This window comes from Pelophylax lessonae (genome assembly GCF_965119305.1).
Source record: "Pelophylax lessonae genome assembly, chromosome: 6".
NCBI lineage: Eukaryota > Metazoa > Chordata > Amphibia > Anura > Ranidae > Pelophylax > Pelophylax lessonae.
The window spans coordinates 183,708,984-183,732,558 of record NC_138773.1 but is presented as its reverse complement, the minus strand read 5'-3'; the positions used below and the strand labels follow the sequence as shown (position 1 = coordinate 183,732,558).

Below are 23,575 nucleotides of genomic sequence, written 5' to 3'. Positions count from 1 at the left end.
AGTGGAAACATCAAGAGGAAACTATAAAGGCAAAAAAAAAAAGAAAGAAAGAAAAAAAAAAAGCGACTTGAAGAAGGTGCAAAAGGAATCCGCTGTGGATCCATGGTACTAGTATCCCGGGAACTTCTCCAGCAGCTCGGGCTCAGCTGTTGACTTTACGCCATTCCGGTTCTAGACGGGTAGGTTCTGCACGAGGAGAGGTCTCCTGCGGGTCCGGGAGAAAACCCCATTTTTTAGTGAGGGCAAATCCTTCCTCCACCGATCGGACGACGTGTGTACGGCCCTCTCTAATGATAAGTAGCTTGGTGGGGAACCCCCAGGAGTATTGCACCTGGTTGTTTCTAAGCAGCTTGGTCAATGGGATAAGCTTCTTCCGAGCGGCCATAGTAAATTGCGATAGGTCCGCATATACCGAGATACCGTGGTAGGGATCAGGCAGTGGGGTGGTTTTCCTCGCAAACCTCATAAGGTCATCCTTCACGTGGAAGAAGTGGATGCGCGCAATGACATCCCTTGGAACTTTGTCCGGTAAATGCTGTGGTTTTGGTAAGCGATGGGCCCGGTCCACCACCACTTCAGTGATCGGGGTGTCCGGCATTAGGGCTAGCAGCATAGCCTGCACATAGGCTCTCAGTTCTGGGGGGGTGACCGACTCGGGAACCCCCCGCAACTTCACGTTATTGCGGCGGGCCCTGTCCTCCAGGTCCGCCATCTTGCTTCTCAGGGCATCTAGGTCATCCCCCCGGGCATTATAATCGTCCACTAGCTCGTTGTGGGCAATAGAGAATTCCTCCATTTTCCCTTCAATATGATCCACCCGGCCTCCAAGTTCTACTACGTCAGTCTTTATGCCATTAACACACGCCACTATCTCCCTGTGAAACGCTCCATTAATGGACATCAGCATGTCCTTCATAGTGACATCTGTGAGTGGCTGCCCAGTAGTAGGAAAATCCTGTATATTAGCGTAGAATTCAAGTATGCTATCCAGGGATCCATTGCCTTCCCTACTGTCGCCCGCACATCGGTGTGCCTCCGACCGTTTGGTCGCATGTTTTTGCGGGCTGTGGGATGGGGAGCCCCCTTGGGATGACCTGCTGCTGGCCGATGGAGAGAGCAAGCCCGGGTCCCTCCCGCTATTGTGCCGCGATCCGGCCGAGGCTCCGGCCTGCAGCAAGGCCCCGGCGCCATTTTGGGACCTGGGTGTACTTGTAAAGAGGAAAAAGTCCGTTAACTTACGGGGCCCCCCGCGATCCTTTCGCTTCCGCATCTTGCTCCTCAGGGTTCCCGGTTTCACGAGGGAGTAAGGAGAGCCGGAGTCGCTGCCCTACGTCGCTTTAGGTGTTGCGGAGAGACCGGGAGTATCGGAGCTCAAACCTCACGCGGCCATCTCCTTCGGCTGCCGGCCACACCCCCCCAAATGAAATGGATTTCAATTGTACCTAGTATAAATACCTTAATTTGAAATGTTATGAGTTTATTATTATGCCCTATATAGCAGCATTCAGACTAGCAGAGACTTGGGGTAATAGGGTGTCATGCAAACATATGTACTGACAGGAGTAGATAGCAGAAGGAAGACCTCATGAGTCTCAGACTGAAGGAAGGGAGGTAAAAAGAGGCCAAAAGTCATGTCAAAACCCTGACTGCAGGTCGTGATAGGTTTTGATAAATCTCAGGAGTGAATGGACAAGTACAAATTATTTGGCAAGTAACGGAGCTCCTTTATATGTATTTCAACTGTGTATCTAGTGTATTTTGCTTAGAGTTTGGCTATAACCTAACACAAGGTAAAGCAGAGCCATAGGCACATTTATTTTTTTCATTTTGAACAGAACAAAGGGGGACCCCTGTCAGATTTTTATTTTTTTTTGCCATCTGTGTCCCATTGCAGAGATTTTCGTTCACTTCCTGTCCCATAGCCAAACAGGAAGTGTGAGGAAATCCCTGTAAATAAAGGAATTTCTTGGGGACCCCTAGGTCACAAGAACTAGTGCCCCCATTAGTACTTTTCTGGGGACAACCCAAAATGTTGGATATTATTTACTTTCAGTTTCAATAATAATGGTAAACAGGACAAATATAGCGAGTGAATCTCCTTTACAGGGGAGCAGACAGCAATAAAAACAGACAGGTGTTCTAATCCCTCTCCACTCCATCCAAAACTACAAAAAAGTTTTGCCTAAAGTTGTACTTTAAATACACAACAGAAACTTACAGATTATGTTTGAATTGTTCTTAAAGCCTGTCAATGGTTTTCTTCTTTGAACTCAGGGATTTAAACAATTTTCTATAGAAGAAATTAAAAGTATGTGGTCTACAGCAGCTAATCAGCTTTTTTTTTTTTTTTTAAACCTGAGCTGAAAACAAAAAATCAAGTTGAATATAATTGCTCCAGTTTTATTTTCTATAGTAAGCAGTAGGGAATTGGCCTTGATTATGTTCACGGGCCATTCATTGAACCTCTCATAAAGTTCATAACTTGCAAACTTTAACTTGAACCACAATTAAAGTGATTGTAAAGGCTATTTTTTAATAGCAAACATGTTATACTAGCCTGCTGTGTGCAGTGATTTTACACAGTGTGGCCCAGAACCTTCTCTTCTAGGGTCCCCTGCTGGCGATCCTGGTTCCTCCTCTTCTGTGTCTGCCCCATAGCAAGCACTTGTTATGGGGGCAGATGTGCAAGCTTGATCCTAAGCTGGACTGTGTGCATCTATTAACACACAGGACGGCTCCTGCTGCTCTACGTGAGTCCTTTGAATGGAGAGAGAGAGCAGCACTGCTGCTCTCAGGCACAGCACTGGATTGCGATCAGGCTCAGGTAAGTATTTAAAAGGGTTTGCATTTTACCCTACATACTCCTATTCACATACCGTATATTAAAAAGGCGCATGTATTGAATAGGTGCATTTAGCATTAAATGCTTTAACGTTGTTCCCTGTCTGTAGGACCTGCAATGCATTTAGTTTGATGATTTATTATTAATAAATTCTGCATGCATCTGAGTGCAGTTATCCATCTTCTAATGTGAAGCCACAGGGACATATACTTATTAAAAATATTTTAAAAACAAAACACCTTTTCTGGTACCAAATATTTTGGGTTTTTTATTTTTGCATGGCTAATTTGAAATGTTTTTGCTTGGCCTAAATACTGCAGCACCCAAATCTGATTAATTTCAATAGAAAAAAAAAAAAAGTATTTTTAGCTGTAACAACTAATGCTTTATGCATCAGTAATGGGCCTAAATAAAAGTGATTGCAAAGTCTAGTTTTTTTTTCCAATAAAAATAACAGACATGTTATATTTACCTGCTCTGTGCAGTTGGTTTTGCTTAGAGCAGCCTGGATCCCTTCTCTTCTCAGGTCCCTCTTCAGTTCTACTGGCTATGGGGGCACCCAAGCCGAGTCACAGCTCCATGTATCCATTCAAACACAGAGCTGCAATTTGGCCCTGCCCCCTCTCTCTCCTTATTGGCTAACTGACTTAAATTGACAGCAGCAGGAGCCAATGGCGCCACTGCTGTGTCTTAGCCAATGAGAAGGGGAATCCTGGAGGGCTGAGACAGTCGTGGACATTGCTGGATCGAGAGGGGTCTCAGGTAAGCATTAGAGCAGGCATGTCCAACCTGCGGCCCAGGGGCCGCATGCGGCCCGGAACCGCAGGCAATGCGGCCCACTGACCCTTGACAATTTTTTTTTTTTTTTGCTGTGGAGGAAGGAAGTCAGGTCGGGGGCATGGCCACTGAGGCTTCCAACTAATGGTAGGCAGAGGCTGCCTCGGAGGGGAGGGGAGGGGAGGGGAGGGGAGGGGGAAGGCGAGCATGTGCAGTGTTTCGGACTCCTACCACCATGACCACTTCAAAATCACTGAAGCGGTCATGGTGGTTAGAGTGTTCCTTTAATATCTCTCAGAAGAAGTAAACCTCTGTATACTGATTCCATTTCATTTGATCATCCTCTAGTTGTGTTAAATTAGTGCGGGGGGCGGGCGGCATTTTTTTACTTATATACCTTAACTATAGTACATATTTTATATGCGGCCCGAGAAAATTTCTCTACACTCAATGTGGCCCAGCGAAGCCAAAAGTTTGGACACCCATGCATTAGAGAGAGCTGAGAAAGGGGGCTACTGAACACAGAAGGTTTTTTATCCTATTGCATAGAATGCATTAAGATAAAAATAAAACTAAATTTGTTTACTTTGTACCAATTGGCCAGTGACAAAACAGTTTCATTGTATAGTTTCTAAACTTTTTTTTTCACTGTACCACAAATAATCACAAAAACATATTTTAAAACCAAACCTTTACATTCCAGAGACAAGGCAATGTAAGAAGGAGAGAGGAGCTATTTTTAAACAAAACATAGAAAAAAATCATGTGCAATTTTTTTTTTGAGATAGCAGCCAAAAATATTTGTACATACTCAATTTACATTATATACGAAGCTTTAGCAGGCCACAATTTAGGAGGGATAGACAAAATAAATGCAATAAAAAACTACATTGTATTTTTTCAGAGACAATAGTCAGAAATATAGTATATACTTAATGCACTCCATATACACTTTTTTACTAGGCTTTAATTTAGGAGGAAGAGACCAGGCATGTTTTATTTGCTAAAAAAAAAATGAACCTGGAGCAGCAACTATAAAGTGAGATATACACCAAATCAAACCAATAAAGAAATATAAGTTGCGCTAAAGATGTGGAAAAAAAAATGATATTCATGAAATGTTCAGGTAAAAATAAATAGTGTAATTGAAAAACAATGGATGTGGTAAAAAGTCAATAATCAAACACCAGTGACTGTCCAACATATAATGGGAATGTGAATCTTCAAACGTGAGAAAGAAACACAAAAATGATATCCGTGAGTTGATGTAGAATCCACCACCAAATGGAATATCCACCACCGCTAGGTTAATCTGCTTACCAGAACAACCTGACCTCAAAGGGTCAATGGGGCTTGTAACAATCAAAACTAAGGCATCCAGCTCCAATAGGGATCACAGGGCGCTCATCCTTAAACATCCATCCAAAATCCTTCCAGGATCGTATAGGCGCGATGATGTCAGCACGTCGCTGACCCCGTCACCGCGCCTTTACGATCCCAGAAGGACTGGTGTGCAGCTGTAGCTGGCTGGCTTGTTTACGCTTTGTTTTTTTGCTTTTGTAAGTGCAATATTTTATGTTATTTTAAAATAAAATTACGGTTTTACACTATGGTGCCTCTTCTATTGCATTGTATGGGGAATCTTTGACCCGTTGCCAAGTGAGCTCTGGATGGATGTTTAAGGATGAGCTGATAAGCAGATTAACCTGGCGGTGGTGATATTCCATTTGGTGGTGGATTCTACATCAACTCAGGGATATCATATTTGTGGTTGTTTCTCACGTTTGAAGATTTACATTCCCATTATATGTTTGACAGTCACTGGTATTTGTTTATTGACTTTTTACCACATCCATTGTTTTTCAATTACACTATTTATATTTACCTGAACATTTCATGAATATCAATTTTTTTTTCACATCTTTAGCGCAACTTATATTTCTTTATATGTTTTATTACAAAATTCAAATGAGAGCCATACATATTGGCGAAAAACAAACCCTTAAAATAGAAAAACTATATAGGATTGTCATGGTTCTACACCCAAATGAAGATTAAAAAAATATTGAATTCTATTATTACTTATACAAAAAAGCTTTTTGCGTGAACTTTAGAAATGCCTTATAGCCAGGGTTAATAAAGATACATCTTGGCCTAATGCAAATACATATAGTACATGTCAGTCAACAGTATCATTCCCACTTGTGTAGTAACTGAGGTGTTGATTGTTTATAACTTGCTAACAAAGCGTTCTGTGGGACAAAAGCCCACTTTCTCTGTCGCTCATTGACAGACGTAGTCCTCGTTGATTAACAACAACTCGGGTTATACTGCCCTCTACAGGAGTAGGACTAGACAGGAAAGAAAACGTTCTGGCCACACCCTAGGGGCAGTCCCAGAGGGTATATCCTCTCACTTCCTGCTACAGCAAATCAGTTTTTTTCTGTCTAGTTAGGAGTAAGGACCTAGATGCCTTGCTAGGATCTTCGGTCCTGGCAGGATTTTTTTTTCTTAGAAAGATTTTTTAGACAGCTTTTTTCTCCAGTGTTCCTGTGAGATCTTCAAGCAAGAAAGCTGGAACTGGGCGACGGGCTGGATGTTGAGATCCAGTGGTCACCCCAGTTCAGCCTACGAGCGCGTGCAGGCCATAGCTCCGCGCTGGGTCGGCCGCGACATAGTCCCACTGGACGGGGACTGACCCTGCGAGTTAAACGTCTCGCTTAAACGCCAATGACCATGAGTCACGGCGTCCGTATTGGTTGACAGCCCTCCCACCCCGGTGGAGAGGGGTACTGTCAGGAGTTGGCGCCCGCCTGGTTCCGGTATGGTGAGTAGTATGTTCCCCCTTTTCCCCCTGACGGGTTTGTGGTGAACGCGGGCCCCTCTCTGAAATGGTAAGGATGGGTCTCCCCTCTATCCTATAACATGTCACAGATCCCCCTATTTGAGTGTGATTTTTGTGAACAAGAAACCAGGAGGCTTGGTTTGGGAGCTGACAATCTAATGTCATTTCAAAACTGTAAAGATGACTGAAGTCAGTGACAGTACTAGAATATTACTGTGGTAGCATAAGGTATCCTACCTGTCAGAGGTGTTCACAGGGCGATGTCTATGCATGTATAACTGCAGTCCAGATCGCATTCCTCCAGCAAGGGCAGGCTGCCTTCCGACGGCCCACGGACCGCATGCGGCCCGCCAGGGTCCGGTACCGCCGGCCAGGCTGATCACCCTCCAGGGTGAAGTTTGGGGGGCCGATGCACTCCCGCAGGCCGCTAGGCCGAATACAGCATCCCGCAGGCCGCGGCTAAGCCGCCGCTATCCTAACAGGCCGCTGCCATTGTCTTGCAGAGAACACGAGGCCGCCATATTGGCGTAGCCTCGTGTCTCCAGCATGGGGGCGGCCATGTTTGACGTGACCAAACACCTCGTAGAGCCAGGGGGAGGCGTCGGAAGGCGTGTTAAGGGGCGGAGCCGCCTCCTTTACCCAGGAAAAAGGGCCAAAGACTTCCTGTCTGTAACAGGACAGCACTGAGCAAGCTGATGAAAACTTCTGTGCATCAGGGATGAGCCTTGGGGTCTCTCTCTCTCTCTCTGTGGGGTCCAAAAAGGCAGGTAACACTGAGGGGCGCTGTTGTAACTGGGGGATACAAAAAAAAAAAAGTTTTTTACTTTGTCATTTTTTTTGTCGCTGGAAAATGTCTGGTATAATCATTGACCCTGCCGCATAGGTATCCCCACCGGATCCCCTCAAGGTGGCCGCAGGACCCTCCAGTACCTCACTTGTTTTTAATGCATTATCGGCAGTTTTGGAGTCTTTGGTATCCGGGGTGGAGGTGGCCTGTCAGAGACAGGGGTCAAGAAGTGACCCCCGCCTACCCCTATTTTCTATCTGATACTTCAGATACGGATTCGGAGCTGGTCAATGCAGCTGCAGGTCCCTCTTATGGGGCTGTTGTCTCAGGTAATGTCTCCTCAGCAGTGAGGAGAATGTTTCTGCCTCCGCCATAGCACAAGAGTGGTGGATGCACCAGTTGTTTCCGTCCGGGAAACCTTTAGTCTTGAGGTTACACCGGCAGAGGTAGCTGAGACTGAAATTCCCTTTTGGTACTTGTTAGCCTACCAAAAGGGTGAAGGATTTTCCTTTACCCAAATGGGGTCATTTTGTAACGAACCCCTGTTATTTCCTAACGCATGGCTAGGCGCTATCCGTTTGAGGAATCCCTCTTTAAAGGATAGACAGTTACACCTGCTGTCTTGCCACAGACTGTTAGGATAAAGAGGACCTCGTAACCAACGAGGACCTTCCCTTTCTGCTCATAAAGAGTTATTCATTCCACGAGGGCGGGCGATAAGGCGAAACCCTCCAAAGCCCCTTTAGAGGGGTTTCAAAGGGCGCTGGTCGGCTAAACAAAAAGTCCGGCTCAGCCAAGCCTGAAAAATGCAGCCTAATGCGCCCCTACCCATCTCTGGGGTGGGGGGAGGTCTTCACCGGTTTCCGGATCCATGGCTTGCCAGAACCCCGGACTAAGGGGTTTGCGAGGTCATACGGTCAGGATACAGGATCGAGTTTCGATCACTTCCACCGGTGCGATTCTTCCCTTCTAACATTTAACGATTTCAGGGGTTCTATTCGAACCTGTTCACAATGCCCAGGAAAGAGGGCAAGGTGCGTCCAATTTCTGAACTTGGGGAAAAATAGAGTCCATCCGAACAAGTGGTGGCCTCCCTGCATCAGAGGGATTTCCTGGCGTCCATAGACATTTAGGATGCCTATCTTTATATCCCCATCATCGCAGGACATCAGCGTTTTTCTTCGCTTTCCCAAAGATCATCCCTGGTTCCCACCAGGAGACTGAACTATCTGGGCCTAAGGTTGGATACATCCTGGGCAAGAGAGTTTCTCCTTGCGGAGAAACTCCAGAAGGTTCAGTCAACGATTCGGATGTTGCTGTCCGTCAATTGGCTGGGCGGATGGTAGCCTTCTTAGAGGCAGTACCGTATACCCAGTCTCATACCCGAATCCTCCTGAAGGAGATTCTTTTCTTATGGAATCAGAATTCCGATTTCCTGGACAATTGGATCCGGTTGAGCGAGCGGACCAGGGAGCCTCCGATGCTCAATCAGGGGAAGTCATTCCTACCGATAGTATCCAGGCTACCAATAGGGTATCGGAACTGAGAGCGATCAGATTTTGTCTGATTTACTGGACCGAGCAGCTCTAGAGCAGCCCGATTCGGATCCAATCGCACAATGCCACGGTCGTGACTTATGTCAAGAAAGGGGCACTTAGAGTGTCCTGGTGGCCATCGAAATGACTAGCATCTTTGGTTGGACGAAACGGTTTGCTCCGGATCTCCCCGCAATGTTCACTCCGGGGGTGGGAAATCAGCAGGCAGATTATTTCAGCCGTCAGATTCTGGATCAAGGGGTATGGCCTCTTCATCCAGAGGTTTTTCACTAGCTGTCCTTTCATTGGGGCACCCCGGATGTGGATCTGTTGGCACCTTGGCTCAACAGGAAGGTGCGGAGGTTTGTAGCTCGCACCCGCGATCCTCTAGCGGACGCAGCAGAAACGCTGATCGCCCCGTGGGAGCAGTATCAGCTACTGTATGCCTTCTATCCTCTTAAGTTACTGCGGGAACTTCTTCGCAGGATAGAGGTGGAGGGAATTCCAGTTATTCTGGAAATTCCGGACTGGCCTCGTCGAGCCTGGTACGCCGACTTGGTGAGGCTAGTCGCGGACGCTTCTTGGAGACTTCCTCTCAAGGAGGATTTGCAGTCTCAGGGACCGATCTTCCATCTTGCTTTACAATCGCTGTCTTAATGGCCTGGCCATTGAGACCCAGGTACTGAAGGACAAGGGAGTGTCAGCTTCAGTTATTCCTACCTCTAGTTAAAGCAAGGAAAGCGACTTCCAGCACATGGAAGTCTTATATTGCGTGGTGTGAATCTTTTGGATTTCCCCCACATACCTATTCGGTGACCCGAATCTTGGTCTGTCTGCAACAAGGGGTTGAGCAGAAACTGTCCTTGAGCACTATCAAGGGTCAGGTTTCAGCGTTAGCAATCTGCTTTCAGAAACCTTTGGCTAATCATTCCTTGGTGCGGAATTTCATCCAGGGGGTGCAACATCTGGCTCCGCCAGTGCGCGCACCCTTACCGCCTGGGATCTTAATTTAGTGTGGTCGGTTCTTCAGAAACTTCTCTTTGAAGATATTAGGGAGATTCCCTTGCTTACAATATCCCAGAAGGTGGCCTTCTTGGTGGCCATTACTTCTGCACGCAGGGTGTCAGAACTGGCCGCATTATCTTGACGTTCCCCATATCTGGTGGTTCATAGGGATAAGGTGGTTCTTCTTCCAAATCCATCCTTCCTTCCTAAGTGGTTTTCAGAGTTTTCATCTGAATAAAAATATTGTGTTACCTTCAACGTGTCCTAAGACTAGCCATCCTTGGGAGTTTGCATTACACTCCTTGGATGGGGTTCAGAAGGATACACTTGACTACTACGAACTTGTTTTCGTAGGACGGACTCACTTTTTGTGATCACGGATAGCCCTTGAAGGGGGTTGCCTGTGTCTGCCGCGACCATATCTAGATGGACCAGTCAGACGGTGGTACAGGCTTATTCTATTAAGGGTCGGAATCCTCCGTTCCCTGTTAAGGCGCACTCTACTCGGGCGCCTAGTGTCTCCTGGGTCTTCCGCCATCAGGCGTCAGCGATCCAGGTTTTCAAGGCGATGACTTGATCGTCGGTTCATACCTTTACATTTTATAAAGTTGATGTGATGGCATCGTCAGATGCCTCTTTTGGCCACAAGGTTCTGCAGGCCGCAATCTGAGGAGACTGTTGGTCTACCTCAAGGGTTTGTTGGGTGTTTCACTTAGGTCTCATCTTTTTACTCGATGAGTCCTTGATGCTTCTGGTTGGCTCCGGTTGGGCCTTCTGGATTTTTATTTCTGTTATCCCACCCCTCATTTGTGGTACTGCTTTGGGACGTCCCAAGTTGTTGTTAATCAACGAGGACTACGTCTGTCAATGAGCGACAGAGAAAAATGGATTTTTGTAAAATCTTACCGTAAAATCCTTTTCTCTTAAGCTCATTGACAGACGTAGTACCCGCCCCTCTGTTTTTGAGTTGGGTTAAATTTTCTAAACACTGCTCTGTGACATAACTGATTTGCTGTAGCAGGAAGTGAGAGGATATACCCTCTGGGACTGCCCCTAGGGTGTGGTCAGAACGTTTTCTTTCCTGTCTAGTCCTACTCCTGTAGAGGGCAGTATAACCCGAGTTGTTGTTAATCAACGAGGACTAGGTCTGTCAATGAGCTTAAGAGAAAAGGATTTTACAGTAAGATTTTACAAAAATCCATTTTTTTCAGGAAGAAAGCAAAAAATTAAACTCTGAAAGTGTAAAGAATACCACGGAACAGTCAATTCAGTACATTTTAAATGAGAATTTCTCTTTCTTAACATGGTAGTACTGTTCCATACCTTTTGTGTATGCTGACCAACAGCAGCTTTTGAATCTGCTCCCTCCACTATGGTCATCTATTGCAGGCTGCTTTTTACTATGGTTTTTTGTTAGTCAGCATGCACAACAGATATGGAAAAATACTACGGTGCTAGGAAGAGAAATGAGCTAGAGCTTATGTGTCGCACATTATGGGCATGCACAGGCATATTAGGAACCTTGATAACTGGGGCCAGAGACACAATCTTCAGATTTGTGGCATCCTGGAAACCAACGAACCACCACAGCTTTAACAGGCAGGCTTCACTGTTTACAACACTCTCTTTGACAGACCGCAACAGTCTCCTATAGAGATAGAATGGTTTCACAGGGCCCTGATCCTATGATCTGCTGCTTGGTCAGTTTTACCCAGAAGGAAGAGATCCTGAGGTGAGCTAGAGACTGTGAGCACCCCACATACCAAGGGGCCAATATACAGATCTTTCAGAACCTTTCCAACATTACTCTACAACACAGATGGGTTTTGCGCTCCCACTCCAGGTCCTGCACTCTAGGGAATCCAATACTGATGGTCACTCATTTGTGCCACATGGCCAATCTGAGCACCCTGGATGACCTGTAGCCTGTTGGCGAAATACTAGCAATTCCACTTGTTGAGCTACCATACTGGTACAGCTCTTTCCACTTCAATGAACTCTGGCTCAATCTCCTTCAAGCTGATGCACCAAGACCACAATGGCAGTGATCGAGCCACTGTAGACCTGCGCCCACATTCCCAGGTATAACAAACCAGAGAGTCAGCAACACCACAGAATTCAGGCTCATCTCCTTACCTATGTGTGTCCTTTTGGACTATAATCCACTGTAACTGTTTTACGCATATAGGCCACTTTAGGGAGTTTTTCTAAGGCCGTTACTGTTGTACTAGTATACTTGTTTAACTGCATTCCTGAGTTACATAGACCACTAACACTCGTATGTTGATATATTCTCTAACTGCTGATCCTTAGCCTTGGCTGTGTCTGCTATTTAGTGATCGCCCAATCCTACCCGCATGGCTCTGTATGCCAGGAGATCTCCTTTTTTCCACTTCATCTCAGTACTTCTTTTACTTTAAGCTAATGAACGTGCTGCTGTCCTTGGAGACACTGGGCATTACCTTTGAACCCTCCTCCCAATATGGTTATTTTCTAGTGTAATAAAATGTTCTTGATTTGCACTATGCGTGTACTGGCTTTTGGGTGCATAATCCTCCTCAGCCTTGCTGGAAGTTAAGATGCAATGATGTTTTATAGGAAGCAGTAGCAACCTCTGCCTTCCCTAAACTATACACTGGATTTTGGGTTCCCCTTAGTGGGGCACACCGACTGCCTTTAATCAACCAGGAGTTATGGGACTGCTCCCCTATTGCTCATAGTAGCCTATCGTTGAATATTTTTTGGTGTGTTTGCTCATTTTTATGCATGAAGTTATTTAAAGTAGAATCATTTGCTGGAGCGTGACCGGATCTGCTGGGGACAGTCATGACCCCTGTCCAAGTCACCCCTTTATGTAAGGTTTTTGGTGACTTTGGAAGTACAGTCAGTTCATAAATATTGGGACATTGACACAATTCTAATCTTTTTGGCTCTATACATCACAATGGATTTGAAATGAAACAAACACGATGCTTTAACTGCAGCTTTAATGTGAGGGTATTTACATCCAAATCAGGTGAAAGGTGTAGGAATTACAACAGTTTGTATATGTGCCTCCCACTTTTTAAGGGATCAAAAGTAATGGGACAATTGGCTGCTCAGCTGTTCCATGGTCAGGTGTGTGTTATTCCCAAATTATCCCATTTACAAGGAGCAGATAAAAGGTCCAGAGTTCATTTCAAGTGTGCTATTTGCATTTGGAATCTGTTGCTGTCTACTCTCAATATGAGATCTAAAGAGCTGTCACTGTCAGCAAAGCAAGCCATCGTTGGGCTGAAAAAAACAAAACAAACCCATCAGAGAGATAGCAAAAACATTAGGTGTGGCCAAATCAACTGTTTGGAACATCCTTAAAAAGAAAGAACACATTCTTTCCCTGGTGAAGAAAACACCCTTCACAACAGTTGGCCAGATCAAGAACACTTTCCAGGAGGATGGTGTATGTGTGTCAAAGTCAACAATCAAGAGAAGACTTCACCAGAGTGAATACAGAGGGTTCAACACAAATGTAAACCATTGGTGAGCCTCAAAAACAGGAAGGCCAGATTAGAGTTTGCCAAACAACATCTAAAAAAGCCTTCACAGTTCTTGAACAACATCAGTGAAGCATGGTCATGGTTGTGTCATGGCGTGGCAATGAGGAGGGGGGAAGCCGCTCAGGTGTGTGTTCCAGACCCGGTGCAGGTCAGATCCGTCATCCGAGAATAGAAAAAATCCAAATTTGAGACCGCACTCAGGGTGTATGATGAAATCAAAAAGTTTCTTTATTCCTCATAGATGAAGTAGACAGTGTACAAACAGACGTGTCAGGTTGACGCGTTTCACGACGCTGTAGGTCGCTTACTCATAACCACACAATGAGATCACAGAAGTCGGCAAGCATTTGTAGGTAAGCAAACAAACGAGAACAAGGTGGTGTAATCACACACACCCTGAACCAATTAAGTTGATGAAAAACAAATGGGAGCCAGACTATCTGAAATGTCAAGGTGAAAACAGTTATTGACACATAGAATCCCACTAAAGGGAAAGCATTAAAAATTGTGGGGGGTGTGGCTTGGTCCCGATCCAAGATGGCTGCTTAGCTCCGAGCTCCTGCACCTCGAGGCCTGATCCTTTTTATAGCCAGCCCATATACCCCTATAATTAGCACTGAAAATATGGGGAGTACCTCTAGGAGCTCCTCGGCCACCCGATCCCGCTCTCCCCAGGAGCCAGAGACGCAGGTTGGCCGTACAATCCCCGAGATCTTCCGCACGCAACCCAGGGAGACGCCACGGCCTACCTCTTCTTCCTCACAGCACTCCCGCTCCCCGAGCAGAACTCCTCAGGCAGCGAGAGCCCGCTCACCTTCTCCTGATGCCATCAGACGCCCACCTTCTGTATCCTTCGCTGACCTGCAGATGATCGCGGCCGATATTAAGTCGGATATCAAAGCCTCCCTCTCTACTGCGATCGCGGAGCTCCGGAGTGACTTTCAGGCCATGTCGCTGCGGCTGGAGGAGGTGGAAACTACTACGGCCCGCCATGATGCCTCCCTCTGTCACGTACAGCAGGTCACGGAGTCTCATGCTGCCCTTCTTCGTGACCTGAACCGCCACGTTGAGGACCTGGATAACCGGGGGCGTCGCAAGAACTTGAGAGTCAGGGGTGTTCCTGAAAGTGTGGAGCATCAGAACCTCCCGCAGGTGATCTCCTCTATCTGTAATAACCTGCTGGGTAGGCCCCCTGACTCCCCCGTCCGGATGGAGCGTATCCATAGAGCCCTTTGCCCCCGGGGGAGAGATGCTGACCCGCCGCGGGATGTAATCTGCTGCCTGGCTGAATTCCAACTCAAGGAGGATGTGCTTCGCAACGCCCGCATTAGACAGCATATCTCCTACCAGGGATCGGAGATCAAGCTGTACCAGGACTTGTCTAATGTGACTTTACAACGGAGAAGGGAACTGCGCCCTCTTCTGGATGAATTGCGCTCCCGAGCCATTGTCTACCGGTGGAAATTCCCGTTTGGCCTTTCCGCCACTTCACAGGGCCACACGGCTCTTCTGCGGAGGATCTAGAGCATTTCTGCGCCACCCTTGATATCCCGTATGTTCCCCTGCCTGACTGGTACAGTGAGTTCCGCACATCGCCATTGCAACGAGCCCCTTCCATGGAGGGCATACAACCAGCTGGCAATTATGCCCTCGGCAGGCGCAGGGCGCACCCCTCCTCCCCACCTCCTGCTGGTAGAGATGGTGCCCCGCGAAATGTAAGTCCCACTGCATCTCCAGATCATAGGAGGGCGAGGCGCACGCCGTGACTGCAGCGCTCTACTTGTTCGTGAGTACCTGTCTCCCCAGTGTCCTGCACTGTGCCTTATTGCTACCATTGTAGCTGTTTAACTGCCCTTATGGTTGCCTGCCCAGTGACTCTCCTGGAACTGACCCTTGTTATTGCTGTTTAACTTGCTCTTCTCTGCCTGAAAGTGCCCGGTCCCGGGACCTTGTCTTTGCATGGGATTGGATTGAAGAAATGTTTTTTGGATCTTAGCTGGAAGGGAAAGAAATAGTTTCTGCCACCATCCCGAGAGTATAGTTTGTCGATTTGTGGTGCCTCAAGTCAAGTGTGGGATTTTAAGGGCAGGAGTAAGGCGAGTAAGCAGTAGTAGTATAATTTGTAGATAAAATTTATTCACATGTATAATTATATACAGAGATTTGAGTGAATTGATGGGTAAAGTCCCATTGTGATAGTGAAGAGAGAAAAAGTAGTAGGTGTGGTTACACGTGAAAATGGTGACTTAGACAAGAAAGGTAGATGGTCCTGCTCTGCTGTTCCTCATATCAGAGAATGGGAAATGGTTGCAGAGAGGGGCCTGATCGGTATTCCAACATGTTTCGGCCTGTAGCGGCCTTTATCAAGGATGTTACCGATTCTAGGAATAAGTACAATAAAATGGTGACTTAGACAAGAAAGGTAGATGGTCCTGCTCTGCTGTTCCTCATATCAGAGAATGGGAAATGGTTGCAGAGAGGGGCCTGATCGGTATTCCAACATGTTTCGGCCTGTAGCGGCCTTTATCAAGGATGTTACCGATTCTAGGAATAAGTACAATAAATTGTCAGAAATAGTAGTATATAGTTGTTCAAGTTTAAGTTATATATAGAGTTGTAGATTAACATACATATTTTTTGTCCACTTTCTGGAGTATTGCTTTCCCAGACTTTTTCCAGGAGCTGCAGGAACAATGCTGTATTGGGTGAGAAAAGTGCGGTATGGTTGTAGTTGGAGCCACAGGTGAAACAACCTGAAGTTGTTCGTGAGTACCTGTCTCCCCAGTGTCCTGCACTGTGCCTTATTGCTACCATTGTAGCTGTTTAACTGCCCTTATGGTTGCCTGCCCAGTGACTCTCCTGGAACTGACCCTTGTTATTGCTGTTTAACTTGCTCTTCTCTGCCTGAAAGTGCCCGGTCCCGGGACCTTGTCTTTGCATGGGATTGGATTGACTGTGACACCGCTGTAAATCAGCTTCTGCTGGACGTATTTACCATCTCTCCCTGTTCCTGCTGTCTGATCCCTTGCCCCCCGGATGCCGGCTGTTGTTTTTGACCGTCTCCCCCCCCCCTCCCTCCACCCAATGTCAGCCCGAGGAGTCTAGTGTTATATGCATCTTGTCATTGTATCATCTATGCCTTCTGCCTTCTGAGCGACCCCTCCGCACGCTTTGCAATATGCCCTGCACTGGATGATGCTTGCCCTCTCTACGGACTGCCTCTGATGGACATCTGGACCCGGCCAGAGTGATGCCTTTTTCTGGAATGACGGGGACTGAACACTGTCTTTGCTCCCCGAGTTCGGTTGGACCTCTTCGCTGCTGCTTTGCTCCAGGTTCCCTGGCTTTGTTTTATTTTTATTTATTTTGCTCTCTTTTATTTTTCTCCCCCTTTTTGTTTTAATACTGACTGTAGGGGCCTTGTATACTGTTGCGGGTTTGAATGGACTCTTTCCTCCTGCTCTCCCCCCTTCCATGACACAGGGTATCTTCTCATCTATAATGTGCTGGGTACGGTATTGTCATTGGTGGGATTTGGGATGTTGTGAGGGGAGGGGGGGGGGTGAAGTAGCTATGGGCCAGGGGAATGTCCTACTGTTTTTGATTGTCGGTCATCTTCCCCTTTGTACCGACCATCGACACCCTCTTTGTTTTTTTGGGTGCCGCTTGGTTCTATTTTGGGGATTTTGCCGCTCTATTGGAGGTCCTTGTCAGCGGCTCTGTTTGGTCGGACCGGTGGTCCCTGAGTGTTCCTGGGATGCTGAGCGGCCAGGGATCCCCTTCTCTAGGATTTTCCTGGTGGGGGGTGTCCCTGGTGCTGTTCTGGGGAAGGTCCGCTGGACCCCTGCATATGTTCTTGCCAACCATTGCCGCTTCAGGTACCCGGGTTTCTCCATCACTGATACTGCTAATTTTTTTCCGGATAGATCTGGGATTTTAATGTCAGGTTCAGAGTTATTGGGCAGGATGTACTTGTTTACTGTTGTTGAGTATTATGTTTATGCCCCCCCCTTTTTTTTTTTTTGTGTGACAGACACTGGCCTTTGACGGGTACCTCCTCCTCACGCAGCTGAGGGGTCCCCTATGTCCACTAGGGGGTTCCCATTGCCTTGTCCTGCGCCTTGCGCCTCCTCCCTATGCCTTTCTTTCCCCTGCGGGATCAATTGCACTGACGACATAGGTGCCCCCTACTGCCCCTCCCTGTTGATCTCAGGTTTTCCTCTCACTTTCCTGCCCCCCCATATTTGTCTATCACCACCGGGCTATCTTCCTTGCTCCTACTGGCCATGTGGGTGCTTGGTGCTGCATCCCGTCTTCGATCCTTTTCCTTCCACACTCACCAACGGTTGGGGCTCGCCTCTTCCGACTCTATTCCGATTACTCCCTGCCACAATCCTCCCCAGTGGGTGCCTTAGCCGGTCTAGTTGCATCCCCGGATATCATCCTTGTCCTTCCCCTCCTCCCCCTCTTCTCTTCTCTCCTACCTACCTCTGTCTGACTCCGCTTCTCTCTAGCTTTATTTTACTGTTCTCTCTCCACCCCTCCCCCCCCTTTTTTTTTTCCTCTCTCCCTTATCCTTCATCATGTCACATACTCCCCAAATCCGCTCCCCCACTCAGCGGTTGAAAGTAGTTTCTTTTAACGCCAAGGGTCTCAACACCCCACAGAAAAGGTCTACTGTCCTGACACATATGCGTCGTCTCAGGGCTGATGTTATATTCCTACAGGAGACCCATTTTCGCTCTGATGCCATCCCCAGATGCCATAACAAACATTTTCCTACTGTTTTCCACGCCACCTCCGCAGATTCTAAAACTAAAGGGGTTTCGATTCTGCCTGCCAGATCCCTGCCATTCACTGTCTCAGACTCTGTAGCGGATGCTCAGGGTCGTTACCTTTTTCTAACGGGCTCTCTGAATAATAAGATAATCACTTTCGCTAATGTTTATAGTCCTAATTCCTCCCAGGTGCCTTTCTTCCGGTCCGTGGTGGCGGATCTTGTTCCTTTTACGAAGGGCACACTGATTTTCGGGGGGGACTTCAATGTCCCCTTAGACCCCCTGATTGACACCTCCTCGGGCACCTCCTGCCTTCCCTACAGGGCGCTGAAGCAACTCAAGCTGTGTCTCCAGGAACTTCTCCTTCATGATTCCTGGCGCACTCTCCATGCCCAAGATAAGGATTTCACCTTTTTTTCTCCTCTCCATCAGAAATATTCTAGAATTGATTATCTTTGTGTGTCCCAAGATGCCTTACACTTTCTTTCTGAGGCCGCGATCGAACCCTCTGTCCTCTCGGACCATCACCCTGTCACGATGACATTGTCTTTGCCACTTTCCACCCCTCATGATAAAGTCTGGAGGCTGGATGCTTCCCTGCTGACAGACCCCGTTCGAATCTTAGAAATCCGCTCCACCATTGCCGACTATTTTCGGCTTAACGCTACTCCCGATACATCTTTGGTAACCCAGTGGGCGGCACATAAATGTGTAGTCAGAGGTAAATTAATCGCTCTCTCCTCCGCTGTCCGGAAACAACGGGAAGCGACTGTCTCTGCGTACTTGCAGAAAATACGCGACTTGGAACGCGTGCACAAGAGAACGTTGGCTCAGGCCACTCACTCTGAGCTGTTGGAGGTTAGAGGTCTGCTCCAAGCTGAGCTAGATCGGAAAACACGCAGGAATTTCCTGTTGTCCCAGAAGGTATTTTACGAATATGGTAACAAGAGTGGCCGTATTCTGGCGAGAGCGTTGCATGCCCGGAAGGCTAAAACCGTGGTCCACCACCTTCGCTCCAACTCCGGAGTGAGGGTCTTAACTAATGGTGCCATTGCTGCAGAGTTTGAGAAATATTACCGTCGCCTTTATGACTTATCGCGGGAAGGACCTCAGGCTTCTAGTCCCCCCTCGAGACACACTCTTATTGCTGATTTTCTGAGCGAGAATTTAACTCAGACCGTCACTCCCGATTGCCAGTCCAGCTTGGAGGCCCCGCTTTCTCTCCTCGAATGGACTACTGCACTTAAGCAACTAAAGCCCAATAAAAGTCCTGGTCCTGACGGTCTGACTGCAGCTTATTATAAATCCTTTGCGGATTTACTGGCCACCCCGTTTCTAGCGGCCTTTAACTCCGTTTCCCCTGACCAACCGTTATCTCCTTGTATGCTCGAAGCCCACATTGTTGTCATTCCAAAGGAGGGGAAGGATCCTTCCTCCCCGTCCAACTACCGGCCAATATCTTTGTTGAACGTGGATGTGAAGATTTTTGCAAAAATTATGGCGAACCGACTGCTCCCGTTGTTGTCCACAGGCATCCACCTCGATCAAGTCGGCTTTATCCCTGGTCGTGAGGCCAGGGATAACACCGTAAAGGCTATTAACCTTCACCATGTTCTTTCTACGACTAAACAAAGGGGGTTCTTGCTTTCTTTGGATGCGGAGAAGGCATTCTTTGGAAGCTGCTCTGTCCGCCTGGGGCTTGGGCCCTCGTATGATGAGCCTTCTGATGTCTCTCTATGTGAATCCGCAGGCCCGTGTTAGGGTTAACGACACCCTGTCGAATGCCTTCCCCATCCATAATGGCACTAGACAGGGATGCCCCCTGTCCCCATTGCTCTTTGTCCTCACGTTGGAGCCCTTTCTGAATCGCCTCAGGAACAACGAGAACATTCATGGAGTTCGGTTTGCTGGAAAGGAATATAAGGTTGCTGCTTACGCAGATGACCTCTTACTGTTCTTGACAGACCCCCTCACAACGCTACCGTCGGTGCTGCTAGAGTTCCGCCGGTTCGCAACTGTGTCTAATCTGAAGATTAATTTTGCTAAGTCTTTCGCCCTGAATGTTTCCTTGTCCCAGAGGGAAGTGCTCCATTGTATGGACAATTTCCAATTTGTGTGGCGGCTGGATTCCATCACGTACTTGGGCATTCAGATTCCGAGTAACCTGCATGACCTGTTCAACCGCAACTTCCCCCGATTCTTACCAAAATTAAGCATGATCTACTCTCATGGACGAAGTTGACTCTCTCGTGGTTCGGCAGGGCTGCAGTGTTGAAGATGAATGTCTTGCCGAGACTGTTGTATGTTCTTCACACTGTTCCCATTACGCTGCCTACCTGGTTCTTCCGTAATTACAAGCAATTGATCTCTGCTTTCCTTTGGAATGACAAACATCACCGCATTCACTACGACCACCTCTCTTTGCCTAAGAGTAAGGGAGGCATTGGCCTCCCGGACATTAGAAAGTACCACGCTGCGTGCCATCTTACACGGGTGGTCGACTGGAACGTACACGACTCCCACAAGGATTGGGTATCTCTCGAGCGGGGTTTCACTACGGTTGATCTACGCACTGTACCTTGGCTACAAGCCGTTCATATCCCTCCCGCTCTCCAGTCTCATCCTTTGATCGGCCCGACTATTCATTCCTTCCATTCCACGTGCAAAACTACTGCTATATCTGCTGTTCCGGGGCCAATGACCCCGTTGCGTCTTAATCCTGACTTTCCTCCGGGGATTCACCGCCACTATCTCTCACAGAACTGGCCTCAGGATAGCCTACGAGTTCACCACCTATGCGATGGTGACGAGGTCCTAACAGCTCCCTCCATTGCAGAAAGGGTACAGAAGCCTCCCATACCGCCTTGGTCATTCTTCCTTCTCAACCAATACATTACTGCACTCCCGCGTAAGTATCCTTGTAAAGCCTCCCCCACCACCTTCGACGAGCTCTGTCAGCAGGAGGGTCCACTTCGTAAACTAATTTCTATTACACACACTCTCTTATTTGATGACTCGGATCAGGGAAAGAGTAAGCGTTGCATTGCCTGGGAGAATGAACTATCCTGTTCCTTCACCACTGAAGAATGGGAACAAATTTTTCTCAAAAACCACAAAGCATCTCTAAATGTGACCACACAGGAAAGTGGCTACAAGATTGTCACTCGGTGGTATCGCACCCCTGCACTTCTGAACAAAATTTCCCCTTCTTTGCCCTCTACGCGCTGGCGGTGTCTTGCAGATCGGGGCACCATGCTGCACATTTTTTGGTCCTGCCCGTGTCTGTCCACGTTTTGGAAAGAGGTACACAGGATTATTGAGCAGGTGACTACTTATGAGTTGGAGTTCTCGCCTGCCCAGTACCTCCTGCATCATTCTCCCACCTCTCAGGCATCATACACGAAATCCCTGGCAGTCCACATGATTAATGCGGCAAGGCAATGCATCCCTGTGTTGTGGGCCTCCACACAACTGCCTACGATCAAACAATGGCTGCAAAGGGTTGTGCGGACTGCTGAAATGGAAGAACTCATCCATGTAGCTCGAGATACGCCGACGAAATTCCACAAGAAATGGGCGTGTTGGACCCATTATACTACTACCGCAGAATTTTCGTCTCTGTGTAACCCTTGATTCTGGGATAGGCCTACCTGTGGATCCTTGGATCCTTCGACCCTGTTCTTCACCTATGGACTCACATGCATGCTCACCCCCCAACCTTTTTAGGTCTGCGTTCGATTTGTTTCTGCATACATAATGTTCCATGGTATTCCCCCCCCCTTTTCCCCCTTTTTTTTTTTTCCCTTCCCTCACCCCCCCTCCCTCACTCCCCCCTCATGCTCTTTCACACGCTGCTACACTGCCTTCCATCTTTGCTCTTCTTACCCTCCCCATCCCTCCTTTTCTCCCCCTCTTTCCCTGTGCCCTGTCCTGCTCGGGTGCTATTGGGCGGTTTGGCTGGTCCAAATGGCTCGCATCCTCCCTGTCCTTCCCCCCTGGAACCCCTCCTTGGGTTCCCCCCCTACGCAGACAACTACCCCTCCCCGCCCCTGGCCCTTTTTTGCCCGGGGGTCGGGAGTACATCTCCACACCTCCATGCTCCCTTTAGGCTCGTGTTCCCATCTTAGGGATGCCTGTATTTTTGCAAAACCCTACACCCCCCCCCCCGTTTCTGCTGCTGGGATATCGTCTCTCCCTCATTCTATAGACTTGGGGGGATTTTGCTTTCTCTGGGCTCCCCTTTTTGTCCCCATTATGCTCTTTTGAACACTGGCCATTCTAACATGGTTGCTTGCTTTGATCTTTTCACTGTTTTGGGTTTGATTGCCTGTGATCCAATGTAAGCTGGGATAGTTGTCAAATGTTATGTTGATGTTATGCCATTGTTCTCCATTTCTGTTTGTATCTCCATCTGCATTCCATGCTTCCTGTAACTGCTCATTTTATTACCAATAAAATGTTTTGGAAAAAAAAAAAAAAAAATTGTGAAAAAAAATATATAACATTAAATAAAATCACATTGTATAGTGAAAAAAGCTGCAGTAGGAACACATATGAATATTTCTCCTTCAATTCTAGCGAAAAAAAACCCAATCCAAGCAACGTGTATATAATTATAATATGTGTGGATGGTATAGTAGACACCCATTTAGGTGGCCAAAATGCACAAACCAATTTTTATGGTTCTAATAATCATAGATAAACATAATAGTAAAAATGTGAAAATGTCAGGTAAAAAATGTGTATGATTATGACAGTGATTGTGAATGTAATTAAATTTGAATGAACAGTGAAAAAAGGTGCTGCGTGGATAAAGAATAAAAAATGAAAGGAAAATATGATAAAAGATTTTTTCATGTATATGTAAAAAACATACGTGAATAATGTTGATGTTATATTTGGTGGGTGTAACCCAATATCAAAATATCATAGTGTATTTCATTTTAATCCTAAATGTATATAATATAATGGCATGATGGCACAAACCCAAAAACGGGTGAGAAGCTAGAAGGAGGAGAAAAATTCCAAAAGGCCCATGAACATGGGTACCTCATATGCAATATGTCAAAATTGGAGATTGATCTCAGATTTACATGAGATGGACAATGACCCGAAGCATACTGCGAAAGCAACCAAAGAGATTTTTTAAGGGAAAGAAGTGGAATGTTAAGCAATGGCCAAGTCATTCACCTGACCTGAATCAGATTGAGCATGCATTTCACTTGCTGAAGACAAAACTGAAGGGAACATGCCCCAAGAACAAGCAGGAACTGAAGGCAGTTGCAGTAGAGGCCTGGCAGAGCATCACCAGGGATGAAACACAGCTTCTGGTGATGTCTATGCATTCCAGACTTCAGGCTGTAATTTACTGCAAAGGATTTGCAACCAAGTATTAAAAAGTGAAAGTTTGATTTACGATTGTTAATCTGTCCCATTACTTTTGGTCCTACACCGTTCACCTGCTTTGGAT

At 47.0% G+C, this 23,575-nt stretch overlaps 1 protein-coding gene across 2 annotated transcripts in view; it reads left to right on the top strand.

Moving 5' to 3' along the window:
* Positions 1-23,575, top strand: part of GULP1 (GULP PTB domain containing engulfment adaptor 1) — a 788,491-nt gene that overhangs the window by 564,002 nt on the left and 200,914 nt on the right. The window lies entirely within an intron of this gene.